The 13,345-nt window shown below is 44.5% G+C and overlaps 1 long non-coding RNA gene across 5 annotated transcripts in view; it reads left to right on the plus strand.

The window, feature by feature from the left end:
- The window catches only part of LOC115471764, a 68,097-nt gene that overhangs the window by 24,004 nt on the left and 30,748 nt on the right, over nucleotides 1–13,345 (plus strand). For 4 of the 5 annotated variants that reach the window (XR_003942414.1, XR_003942412.1, XR_003942411.1 and 1 more), the window contains 2 exons: nucleotides 10,088–10,141; nucleotides 12,579–12,625. This is a non-coding gene — a long non-coding RNA (uncharacterized LOC115471764). Of the gene's footprint in view, nucleotides 1–119; nucleotides 142–10,087; nucleotides 10,142–12,578; nucleotides 12,626–13,345 lie in introns of those variants that run through there. The other variant, XR_003942415.1, reaches the window with a different exon arrangement.

Below are 13,345 nucleotides of genomic sequence, written 5' to 3' on the forward strand. Positions count from 1 at the left end.
GTATTTAGTTATTTTGTTTTTTGGTTGGTGATTTTGTACTCCTTTCATCTCCAGGCTGGGATTCTTTGTGCTGTTGCTCGATGGGAGGAGCACGGTGTTGGTGGTTTCTGCGGCTATTTGATTGCTGTTAGCTGCCATTTTGTGAGTAGGCTTCAACAGTGGAAACAGGGTCCAGGAAGGATATTTGTTTCTCAGGCAGGTGCTCTTATGCTTCCTGGGCTGTCTGTCGCTCCCCTCAGGCTGTTGAAACTCCATGCAGGGGCGCTGTGGTGGCGGTTTTGGTTTCCCACACTCCTGGTTTCCACAGCTTTGGTGCACGGGCCGGCATTTCAAGGGAGGTGGCCTTGATGTTTTAAAGCTTAAGCTAGCCTGCATTGTGTGCGGTCTTTTCTGGTGCTGCTGCTGCCCAGTTAACAGGGACTCTGCCACTGGTTGGACCGGGTAGCCTTGTTTCTCTGGTCTCTTCAGGACCACATGTCGCCAGCTGAGCAGTTGTCTCGGCTGCTTCTGCTAGCGCTGGACGTTTAGCGTCTCTGGGCTATAGCCATTAATGTTTGCTTAGTTCCATCTCTGTTCTTGGAGTGTTGATTGGAATCTGTTTTAGCCGATGGCAGCTTGTCACACTCCGGAGCCTTGCCTAGCTATGTTTATGATCAGGCTGTGTGTGTGTGGTTTTTTTTGGTCTAGCCTCTGTTTCACCTATGGAGCTTGCCTAGCTCCAGCTCAAACAGTAGAGCCTGGTTTGCTCTTGGTTTCCGCCATGGGATCTTGCCTAGCTCTGGCTTTGTCCATTGAGTCCGACCTACCTCTGATTGCATGCAGAGAGCTTGTCTGACCCTGCTTTGGCCAACGACTAGAGACCTGCCATCACTTACTATGTGAATATTAAACCTCTTTGCTCTCGGGCTGATGCGCAGACCTCAGCTTTGACACAGTCACGAGCATTAGATGTCACCTGACCTGGTGCGTGCATGTGGCGACTTCTCAGCACACAGTGCCAGTGAATCGGAGACAAATCTTACATGTGTGCACCAGAGTTTTCCAAATTCTATTCCTTTCCTGCCTGTAGTGCTGTGGCTCAAATCCAGAGAGAGACTGAGAGCTGACCGGAATTTTCTTCTATATACCATTAAATTCTTGTGGGGATGATAAGATTCTATTGGGGATGGGTGGGGACGGGTAAGATTCCAGCAGGGACGGACGGGAATGGCTAAGATTCCTGTCCCCGTGCAAGTCTACCATGGACCCTTGCCGGGCTCTGGCTGTGTCTGGGCAGCCTTGCCTATCTCGGACGTTGTCCGAGCTCCTTGGCTGGGAAGTTTTGCCTAGCTCCGCCTTTGTCCGCGCAGCCTTGCCTAGCTCGACTTCGTCTGTCCTTGGCTAGCTATGGATTCAGTAGGGTAGTCTTGCCTATCCTGCTTCATCTGTGGAGTCATGCCTAGCTTCGTAAGAGGTGCCTTGTCAAGTTTTGATGGCATCTTTAGAGCCATGTATAGCTTCAGCTGAGGTGGGGGACCTTTCCTGTCTTAGCCCCCCACTGTGGAGGCTAATTCTGGCAGTGGAGGAGTGGCCTAGTGGTTAGAGTGGTGGACTTTGGTCCTGGGGAACTGGGTTCGATTCCCACCAGGCACAGGCAGCTCCTTGTGACTCTGGGCAAGTCACTTAACCCTCCATTGCCCCAGGTACAAATAAGTACCTAAGCCGCGTTGAGCCTGCCAGTAGTGGGAAAGCGCAGGGTACAAATTTAAAAAAAAAACCATTGTTAAAGAATTCCGCCCTCTTGGGTAGTACAGTCTTCTTTTCTGACCACTTCGGTTCCAGCAGCTGAGTTCGACTGCGTTGCCACTTCGACCATCGTGATGGTCATGGCTCCATCTGTGGTGGACTGGTCCAAGTGTGCTGCCTTGTGCTAGGGTTGGCGTTCCTTGGAGTGGAGTAGCCTAGTGTTTAGTGCAGTGGACTTTGATCCTGAGAAACTGGGTTCGATTTCCACTGCAGCTCCTTTTGACTCTGGGCAAGTCACTTAACTCTCTGTTGCCCCAGGTACGAATAAGTGCCTTTATATAATATGTAAACTGCTTTGAATGCAGTTGCAAAAACCACAGGTGGTATATCAAGTCCCTTTCTCTTCTCTGGTTGATCTCTTAGGCTTGTTTTCTTGGTCCTGGCCTGTTCCGCTGGGACCGCATTTGGGGCTGGATTGGTTTTGCCCATTCGGGTCTTGTGCTGACTAGCTGGTGACCTTTATTCTGGCATGGTTACCGGGTTAACCTCCATGTTGATGGGCCTAGCTCAGGCTCTTTCTGGGAGCGCATCGGTCATGCTGATTTCTTCCGCCTTACATGGTGTACACAGTGGAGGCTTCTCTATGTAGGGACTTCCTTTCTCCTGGTGGAGGGTCCAGACCTGGATCTTTATTTCCCTATACAAGTAGCTCCTGCTTGTTTCTTGGGCTTTTCAGCTTGGAGAAGAGACGGCTGAGGGGAGACATGATAGAGGTAAATAAAATAATGAGTGGAGTGGAACAGGTGGATGTGAAGCGTCTGTTCAGGCTTTCCAAAAATACTAGGACTAGGGGGCATGCGATGAAACTACAGTGTAGTAAATTTAAAACAAATCTGAGAAAATTGTTCTTCACCCAATGCATAATTAAACTCTGGAATTAGTTGCCGGAGAATGTGGTGAAGGCGGTTAGCTTGGCAGAGTTTAAAAAGGGGTTAGATGGTTTCCTAAAGGACAAGTCCATAAACCACTATTAAATGGACTTGGGAAAATCCACAGTTCCAGGAATAACATGTATAGAATGTTTGTACGTTTGGGAAGCTTGCCAGGTGCCCTTGGCCTGGATTGGCCACTGTCGTGGACAGGATGCTGGGCTCGATGGACCCTTGGTCTTTTCCCAGTGTGGCATTACTTATGTACTTATGGGTCATGGACTGGCCTAAGAGCTACCCTGCAGAGCCCTGCTCCAGTTGGGTTTATTTTTTCTGCGCATTCCCCGATGGTCCAGGCGGAGTCTGCCATAACCAGCTTAGGGTTCGCACTGTCATTTGTGTGTTCTTTTCTAGTAATCAGAGGCTGCGGCTGGATACGTTCCCTTGCCTGCTACCTTTGCGGTTGAGTCTTGCTGTTTGTTGATTCTGGTATGGGGGCCTTTCCTATGTGGGTTTTTTCGTCGTATGAGATTCCATGCAGGTGGTAGATTTTGGTGTTTCTTCCCTGGTTGAGGGCGCTCTGATGGTCGCCAGGCAGCGGAGATTTTGGTGTTTCTTCCCTGGTTGAGGGCGCTCTGATGGTCGCCAGGCAGCGGAGATTTTGGTGTTTCTTCCCTGGTTGAGGGCGCTCTGATGGTCGCCAGGCAGCGGAGAGTTTTTCCCAGTTCTAATTTCTCATAGGCTTGCCTGTGGTTTTCTGTCCTTGACTTCCTCTTGCTGGCTGTGTTCTGCATAGCCTTGAGAGTACTTCCCCTTTTCCTATGTGGCTTTTTCTGTTTTTTTCCTCTGTGGCAGCAACTATGGTGGTGCACTGATCGTCATCCGACCGTGGCATGCCTCTTTAGGGATTTTGGTGTTCCGCCCTAATTGTGTACTGCTCTGGTACATCCCACTCGTCTGGGATGCTGTGAAAGGTAAAATTCTTGCCTGATAATTTTATTTCCAATAGTCCCAACAGATGATCCAGAGGCCCCCCTCCCGTCATTGATGTTGGTTGTCTATAGTTTTATTGAACAAGCCATTTTGGATATTTTCCTCCGGCAGGAGCAGTGGAGGTGTTGCCTACTTGGGCTATATAGAGACAGGAGAGGGCTTTCATGTTGGATTTATTTCTTCCATTCCTTTGGTATTGACAATACTGAGATTAAGATGGAGGCACAGGTCCATATATAGTAAACCTTTGAGGTTCTCTCTGTCTTCACCGGCTGGTAGAAGGACATAACCCACTCATCTGGATTGATCTGTTGGGACTAATTGAAAGAAAATTATCAGGTAAGAACTGATTTTACCTTGGTCATCATACAGTTGCCTTTACTTAGTATCTGCAGTACCATGTAATGTTTGAAGTCTGCAGATACTTTCGTTCATATCTTGAGGTATGACTACTTTTGAATAAAGGCATCAAACTACTAGTACTAATTAAGCTGATCTCTGGAGCTGCTTTAGCACACTATTGTCTGCTTTTTAAATGGCTTGTATTCCTTAGCGTCCCTCCGGACCGGACCAGGATTGGACTGATGGGTTGTGCTCGCCTACCAGCAGGTGGAGACTGAGAAAAAACTCTGACTCTAGAGAGCCAATAGGAGCCCTGGCCATGTGACCTTAGCCTCAGTATTTTCTCAGTCTCCCAGCAGGTAGGAAGTGAGCCCATTAGTCTCTCTCCTTTTCTCTTTAGATATTACAGATATTTGTGATAATTCTTCTGTGCCTGGAATCTTATTTAGAGGCTTGACAGGGTTTCCTTTCTCTTCTTTCTTTGACAGCCTCGGGGGTGTTAAACTCGGGTGTCTCGAGTCCACCCCCCTTCCTCCCCATCTCCCTGGCTTAGCAGGGAAGGGCCGTCCCTTTCTCTGGAAAGGTGTACCGTCTTTGGGAGAGGCAGCCACTTTTAACAGGTAGCTGCTTTAAAAGAATTAAATCAAATAAAAGGAAATTCAAAGAAGCAGCCTTTCTTTCCCCAGACTTCTAACGAGCAGGCAGCTCCAGTGTTGTATTATGATTGAGGGGTTATAAAAAAAAAAAAAAAAAAAACAGAAGAAAATAATTCAGTATCTGTGACTTTAAACAGCGATTTTTCTCATCAGATTTAATTTCCTCCATTTTCTTGCGTTTTGGCGGCGGCAGTTTAAACAAATGAAGAAAAAAAAAAAAAAAGAAATGTGCGAACCGCGTAAGCGCGGCCACCTGTTTTTTCCGATATGGCTTAAAAGTTCAAACAGCTGCTGTCGGTCAGCGTCGCGCAGTTCACGCAGCCGGAACGTGTAAATTTTGCTCTCCCTTCAAGGTTTCTTCGGGTCCGGTGCTGCCTCCAGTTTTTTCGGGGCCTTTTTCGCCGGCTGTTGTTTCTTCGCCGTTCCACTGGGCTCCGCTTGTTCGGAGGTGTCGGGCGCGCTGTCGACGATTGCTACAAGGCCAGTGGAGCGAACGGCGGCCATTTTGTTTCTCCCTCCATCTTATCAGTCGGGGATCTCTCTGCTGAAGGTAAGGCTGCAGTTCATAGAGCAGTTCGGCTCCAAGATGTGTACACTTTTGTATGTGCTGAACGGCGTATTCTAAAATGCTCTTCACATCAGCAGGCAATATTTGGTTGAAAGGGGGCTCCTTTCATATATGAATATATAACAAGCTTTTCTTCTTTTAAATTTCTATGTATCACGGGGCTGTTAACACTAGTTTTTTCTGGTGCTCAGTCATTTTTCATTGCCTGGTGGAAAATCTACATCTTATCATAATATCATAATTCATTTCAAGCATTTTCCTCAATAGCTGTAGTATTATACAGTGTTTTAAGAACTTTAGAAACTTTCTCTATAGGCATAGAGTAAATTTCTGTCTTTCTCATTCCCTGGTGAATAGGACTACATTGTCTAAGAGTCAATTGATTGGTACTTTGCAATTCTGACCATAATATATTAGTTCCTTTCAAGCATTTTACTCCATGCCTATGATGTTATATAGTGTTTTAAGAACTTAACAGACACTCTCAATGGCTGTAGTGTTATACAGTGTTTTCTTTTTCCGACTTTAAGAAGCCTTCTCTAGAGGCATACACTATATTGTTCAGATGCCATGGGGATATATCAGCTCTTTCATATTCTCTGAGGGACAGTCCTGTCTACCAAGCTCCCAATCACTCAGCTGCCTTAGCAGGCATGCTTTATTCATGTCTTCCCTTCTTTTCCAACTGCCTTGAAGCCTCTCATTTTTCATTTTAGCTTTCTTCTGGTTTTTACAGGACATATGGTCACTTAGAGAATAAAGTCATCCTTTCACTTAAAGATAGTGGACGGTCCTCAAACCATCTACTCGTGTTTGTCTCTACTCTATCAGTGCAGCATTGGCAGATTATAAACATCCTGGTTTGGTCCAGTATGCCTATACATACCATCTGCTATCTCTTCCTCTTCCTTAGAGACCTGATGTTATATCAAGCTTTCTTGAATTCAGATACAGTCTTGTCTACACTGCCTTCACCAAGTGGCTGTGGCACAACTTCACTTTTTTCGTTACAGGTAATTTCCAAGTTTGTCCTTTTTCATTTTCATTCTATGCGCCTTCACTCCAGAGTGTTCTTCCAATTGGAAGGGGATTCACTCACTTCCTGTGTATTTATACCATAGGTACATAAGTATGGTTATGCTGGGTAAGGCCTAAAGTCCATCAAGTCCAGCATTCATATCTAATGGGCATAGGTACATAAGTTTTGCCATTCTGGGGAAGTTCAAATGTCCACCTTTCTACAGCCAGAACAGCATTAAAGAAAAGAAAAAAAAAAAAAAAAAAAAAAAACCTCTCACGAGAGTATCGAACAGAAATCTCTGCTCCAAAAGCAAGGCTTTGCAGTAATTCTGCAAACTAACGCATACAATATTTGCCATGGCTGTTCACCACTAGGAACACCGGGGACCCTGGGCCTAGGTTCGGTGTTTTAACCTGAAACAAGCTCAACATTCATATCTATTGGGTGTGAGTCTGGTACTACTACTACTACTTAACATTTCTAGAGCGCTACTAGGGTTACGCAGCGCTGTACAAATTAACAAAGAAGGACGTTCCCTGCTCAAAGGAGCTTACAATCTACATCTCAGTGAGGGAGGACGCATGACCGTGGTACGTGGATTAGTGGTATGTGGATTAGGGAGATCCAAGAAATTACAGGCCGGTGAATCAGACGTTCATACTGGGACAATTTTTTTCTGTCCGGAGCGTACTACCATAGCTGGTGGACTCCTATATTCAGAACTTTCTATATTCAGAACTTACCCAACTATGGAACGCCATAGAGATAGGGTTGGAGTTTGTAGCCCTATTTAACTGGTGTCCTTGGTCACCCTTCCTCTTCTCCTCAGGATCCAGAGAATGGCTAGTTTTTTGCTTATGCATTAACCGGTCATTTTCAGCAGTACTCTCTCTTCCGTTCTTTTATAGATCTAAGAGGATGTTCATTGCGCTCTTAGGGTCATTTCATTCTTACCTAGACGACTGCCTAATTGGAGAAAGTCTTATCAGCAGAGTTCTCAGGTCACGCACCGGGTGTTGCATTTCTTACAGTCTCTAGGTTGGGTGGTGATTGTAGCCAGGCCTCTCATTTGATCTCTCATTTGATCTCTCATCAGATATCTCTGATTTTCTCTTTGTTTAGTCAGGTTGGCGCACAGTCTTTTGTCTCCTCTTCAAACATCCCAGTTTATATTTTTCTTGGTGACCTTGGGCCTTCGGCCATTTCCTCGCTCTATTCTGCAGAATGCAATTTTACTTTCTAATGCCCAAGAAGGAATTTTCCTTCATCCTATTGCGAATCTCATGGTCATCAATCGCACTATTTAAGTGTCATCTAGTTATCTCAAGAACCTTAGTTCTGTCATTGGGATGCTTCGTGCAGTACACTTTTTGGCAGAAGCTTGTTTGTATATATTTTTTTTCTGGGGGACCTCAGCAATTCGTTTTACCTTCGGGTGAATTTTGTTTTCCCTACTGACAAACAAGGCGGAGAGAGCTATGTTGGTCCTTGCCATGGCAATGGGTTATGTCATCCGCCAAGGAGGAGTTAAGAGTATACTCTTGAGTTTGTACTCATTTTTTCTTAGTTGTGTCACCCTGCATTTAGGTGAATGGACTCTCATTTTTTTCAGCCTTACTTCCTCACTGCGACACTTCAGGGCTATCTCTTTTTGCCTTCAGGCTCACGAACATTTCTTGCTTCTTCCGTTCAGCAACAGTCTTGACGGAGACAGGGACAGATGCCAACGTCCAGCAGGGGTTTTTCAGCCTTCTTTATGCGTTTCTTCCATCATCTCACTAGGTGTTTACGCAGAACCAAGGCACCCTTCTACATCCGGACCCCCAGTCACTCAAACTTATGGCGTGGTTACTGGGTCTGCAACATCTTTGATATTTTCGCAGGAAGTACTTCAAGTTTTAATTGCTTCCAGACAGAAATCTACATTAAAGTCCTATGAATCAAAGTGGCGACGGTTCACTCTGTGGTACTCCTCTCGCCACTTCATTCCACAAACAGTATCCATTTTGCATGTTTTGGAATATCTTCTGCATCTTGCGAAATCTTGTCTGTCTTACTCATCCATTAGAGTTCATTTGGCAGCTCTATCAGTGATGCATGATACTGTTGACAACCGCACGCTTATGCAGCATCCACTGTCAAAGCGGTTTCTTAAAGGAGTCCTGCACCTGTACCTCCCGCTTCGTCCACCAGCTAGGTGAACTAGGTGAACAGACTCTTAAAGTTCTGTTTTCTAGTAGCCATAACTTTTTCTATAAAGTTTTCCTCTTCAAGCAGTGTTTCCCAGTAGCCATTGCAGCAAGTAGATCTATGTGTGGAATACTTCTACGGTTGGTAACTTCTTTTCGGTCTGCTGTAGTTTAAAGTTTTCACCTTTCCCAATCGTTTTTTTCTTATTGGTTTTGTCCTTCTAGCCAGTAGGCGTAAAAGTTTTTCAATGTTTCTAACCCGCTATATCGCGAAGGATCAAGGAAATGAGAATGTCTATTTCTCTTCTCGCTGAGAGGGCAGTTCCACAGCGTATTACAACATATTCCACAACTTCAGAAGCGGGCTCTATTCTTACTACGGCGATTTTTGGTGCTCTCGGTGCACATTGGTAAGTTGGCAACTTAGTCCTAGTTTCATTTTATTTTGCTCATTGGGACACACTACATGTTAGTTGTCGCCAGGTGGCCTATGCAGCATGAACATTTCTCTGCAGTTTTCATAGGGTCCCTCCCTTCAGATTACTGCTTTGGTACTTCCCATCAGTCCAATCCTGGTCCGGTCCGGAGGGACGCTAAGGAAGGAGAAATTAGATCTTACCTGCTAATTTGCTTTCCTTTAGTCCCTCCGGACCGGACCAGGCCCCTCCCATGTTCTCTCTACTCTTTAGCTTCTTTTATTAAGTAGGAAGTGTATTCAGTAGGAAGTGTATTCATTCCTTTACGATTCGTGGAACAATACTATATATATACAGAACTTTACGTGGTCTATACCACTTCTCTGGTGGTTGCTGGTGAGCTCAATTGCTGGAATCTATCTATAAAACCTTAAATACGCCATACCACTTCTCTGGTGAGTTGTGGCTGAGCTCAGTTGCTGGAATATCTATAAAACCTTAAATATGATTTACCACTTTTCTGGTGAGAGTTGCTGGTAAGCTCAGTTGATGGAATATATATAAAATCTTAAGTGGGCCATACCACTTCTCTGGTGAGAGTTGCTGGTGAGCTATAAGACAAGTGAGCCATACCACTTCTCTGGTGAGAGTTGCGGGTGAGCTATATTATGCGTGAGCCATACCACTTCTCTGGGGAGAGTTGCGGGTGAGCTATATTATGCGTGAGCCATACCACTTCTCTGGGGAGAGTTGCTGGTGAGCTATATTACATGTGAGCCATATCGCTTCTCTGGTGAGAGTTGCTGGTGAGCTGTAATACATATCGGGCCATACCACTTCTCTGGTGAGAGTTGCTGGTGAGCTCTGATACTTGGCATTGCCGAGTGCTTTGTGGCTGCTAGGATTCCATACGGCACAGAAGGTCTTTCTTTCTTTCCTGCTTTGTTATTCAAATACTGAGGCTAAGGTCACATGGCCAGGGCTCCTATTGGCTCTCTAGAGTCAGAGTTTTTTCTCAGTCTCCACCTGCTGGTAGGCGAGCACAACCCATCAGTCCAATCCTGGTCCGGTCCGGAGGGACTAAAGGAAAGCAAATTAGCAGGTAAGATCTAATTTCTCCTTAGCTGTAGCTTGTTGCCTGTATGAGGCTGGTGACTTGTCTATGAAGGTCTCTATCTGACTGGTGTAAGGTTTAGATTTAATGAAGATCCTTATTATCACCTTAAACACTTTTTCCCTTCCTCCTAGGACTGAAGGACTGAGCTTGGACTGCTTATATCTTCGAGAACCATTCCAGTGCAGGTAATGTTTTTGTGTTCTAGCTTCTAGGGTTTGTTAGATTGCCATAGGCAGTTGCAGGAATCTTCAGCAACAAACTAGACTTCACGATACGATTTTCACAGAGATAAACATTTACCGTGTTTCCCCGAATATAAGACACTGTCTTATATTAATTTATCCGCCCCAAAACACGCTAGGTCTTTGGGGGGGATGTCTTATTTTTCTGGGATCGTGGTCGCCCCCCACCCGAAGTCGCCGGGACCCCCTTCCACCCGTCACTCCGGAACTAACCTTAAACTCCTTTCTTCTTCGCAACGCAAGTTCCCAGCAGCAAGCAGGGCAAACCTCTCCTTCCTTCTATGCCCCGCCCTCGCCTGACGTACCGTAATGTCATGCGAGGGTGGGGCTCTCTGTGGCCCTGCTGCAAAAAAAAGTTTGCTAGGTCTTATTTTCGGGGGGAGGCCTTATATTTACAAATGTAGCAAAATCGCTACTAGGTCTTATTTTCGGAGGATGTCTTTTTTTCGGGGAAACACGGTAGCTTTTATTTCTGATAAGTGACTAATCAGTAGGGCTCTTTAGTGCTTTAATTCAGTAAACCGGAGAGTAGGTTTGTCTAGCTCATAGCTTTTTGTTGGTAACTCAGATGAGGTACATAAATATATCCCTGTCCCTAGATGCCTAAGGGGTTTATTCCTTAAGGTGGTGTGGTGATAACATGCACTGTTTGCCTGCTGTATAGCTTAATGTTGGAGTTTTTCAGAAGTTCATGTAAAATAAGTTGCAAACCATGCAAAACAGTTCATTATGCAGAAAGGTCATAGCACTAATTGCACACTTCTGCCCATATCTATACATTTTTGTGGCTACATAATACAGAAATGTTATGCAGAAGACAATACTGCATGAATCTGCACATAGAACACTGGGACACAGCATGTTAAAACTATTGTTAATAAGGCTATTGGGGGGGCAATGCAGAGAAGCATGCAGAAAAATTAAGATGCACACACTAGAACTTAAATACCAGGTTTGAGGATTAGTTGGAGTCCGAAAAAAAAACTGACTTAGAATTTGCAGATACTGTTGCAAGGATTCAAAGACAGAGGTGTGATGGTTCTGCCCACTGGTCCAATCAGATGAGAATTGTATTAACATATGTACTGGAATGACTTCTGTGCATAAATGTTTGGCAAATCTTTGCAAGGCTGACATTGTAGAATAAAATTCTAGCATGTTCCTAGATTGTACTGTAACTTTGCTCAGACATGCATACAGTACTAGCTGTCCTCCATGCAGAACTCTGTGCATGTGTCTGGTAGGCTTAATGTTGATTAGTACATTCTTTGAATTTGCATAAGATTTGCTTACTGTATTGGGAGGGAAAACTTCTCAAGCTGTTCAAGTGTTGGACTAATGCTCCTAGGGAAAGTTAACATGTACACCAGGGAACAAGCTAAAGGGGCTGATGTGGTAAAAATTCATGCCCCCTTGTAGTCTGATAATAGAAAGTTATGGCGTCCCTGTACGGAATCTTCTGGCCTGGTTAGAGAACAACACAGGGATGGGGATGAACTTTGCCCCACCCCTGTATTGTTTAATGCAGATAATGTTTTGTTTTACAAAAATGCTGGCCAAAACTTGCACAAGGGCTCTTAGCATTCCAGCTAACAGCTTTTTCTTGAGGACATTTTTCTGTTGGGGGGGGGGCGTTATTACAGTTGGCTTGTTCTTGTTTTCTATTTGTGATTTATAAACAGTTGTACAGCATATATTAATACTTAAAAATTTTAAATATAAAATCATAAGTGATCATGGCTTGTGCTGGCAGGGACAGGCCAGGGATAAACTCAGTCCTCGTGCCATTCTCTAATCCGTTCTTTATAACCTACTCCCCACACCTGATTTCTTATTGAAAAGTAGGCATCCCTTCATACCTTTTTTTTATCACATTGCATGTTCATGAGTATGTGTGGGTATCCCTCTGTCACTCTTCACAGCCTGCAGGCTTGTGAGTTCTGGGAATAGTGTATGCTGACTTGAATGCCTGTGGGTTCTGAGTAGGATGGGAATAATTTCTATTTCCATGGGAGTTCATTCGCAATTAATACTTTTTGACATGCTTTATTGGGACATTGTTTTGCATTTGAGGTTGATGCTGTAGAATTTCTCCATAACAGAGTGATAAGTTGTGTGAGAGGGGTGTTGCATTTGTGTTAAGAAAAAAATGGTTTTAAAATATTGTAGAGCAGCCAATAAGTTTTGTTCTGTTCTGATTTAGATATCAGCTGTGCCACAGTGATGACCCTTATTTGCTACTCTTGATTAAGAGAATGATGAGATTTTTTAATCCACCTTTTTCATTTTACTCTGAGGTGGCAATTTATGGCTCTGTATCCATTCACTTAGGACAATAGTTTCTGATGCACCCTGATATTTTCTTACTCTTATTTACTAGAGAATGATGGTGTCATGGAAAAAGACCAGAGAGCAAGACCATTGTTGGTAAGTACTAGACATTTAAATAGCATTGAGGATTGGTTTTGGCTGTTCATCTAAAATGCGATGGGCCGTGGTGTTCTGACCGTCTACCTAAATTTAAATATAGGGAAAGTGAATGACGGTCCCATAGGAACCAGCTTTTCAAAGTTATGGTACTAAGTTGAGCACCCGCCCAAGTCCACATACTACTACTACTACATAAAGGAAATTAAAATATGGGGGGTTGTGAGCACAACTGGCCAGGTTGACTTTAAGAGGAGTACAGCAGGTGCTGCACAGACAATGAGGGCTTGTGTGCGCTTTTTCAGGGAAGAGGATGCTGCTCTATTATTCATTCGAAACATTACTATTTTTAACCAGTCAGAGCAGCGACCTCATTTCTTGGATTTTCGCTTGGCTGCTCTGTGCATGCTCGACTGGCCAACTGTTTAACGATGGAATAGAGAATGCAAGTGAGCTACAACGAGCAGCTCATTTGCATTCCTATTCCTTGATGCATGCCCGTTCCTTACCGATTCGCTAAGGGAATCGGTAAGGAAAGGGCTTTAACGAGTCTTTAGTGCATCATGGCCTTAGTCCAACACCTCTGTCTTACTGTATTTCCACTATTCCCTATTCGAGACTCTATCATAGGTCTCTGCAATTTTAAAGTTTGTGGGGTGGGTGTTTTGTTGTTTTTTCTTTCAAGACCATGGCATCGAATACTAGTACAATATCTCCTGT

Source organism: Microcaecilia unicolor, chromosome 6 (genome assembly GCF_901765095.1).
Source record: "Microcaecilia unicolor chromosome 6, aMicUni1.1, whole genome shotgun sequence".
Classification (NCBI taxonomy): Eukaryota; Metazoa; Chordata; class Amphibia; order Gymnophiona; family Siphonopidae; genus Microcaecilia; species Microcaecilia unicolor.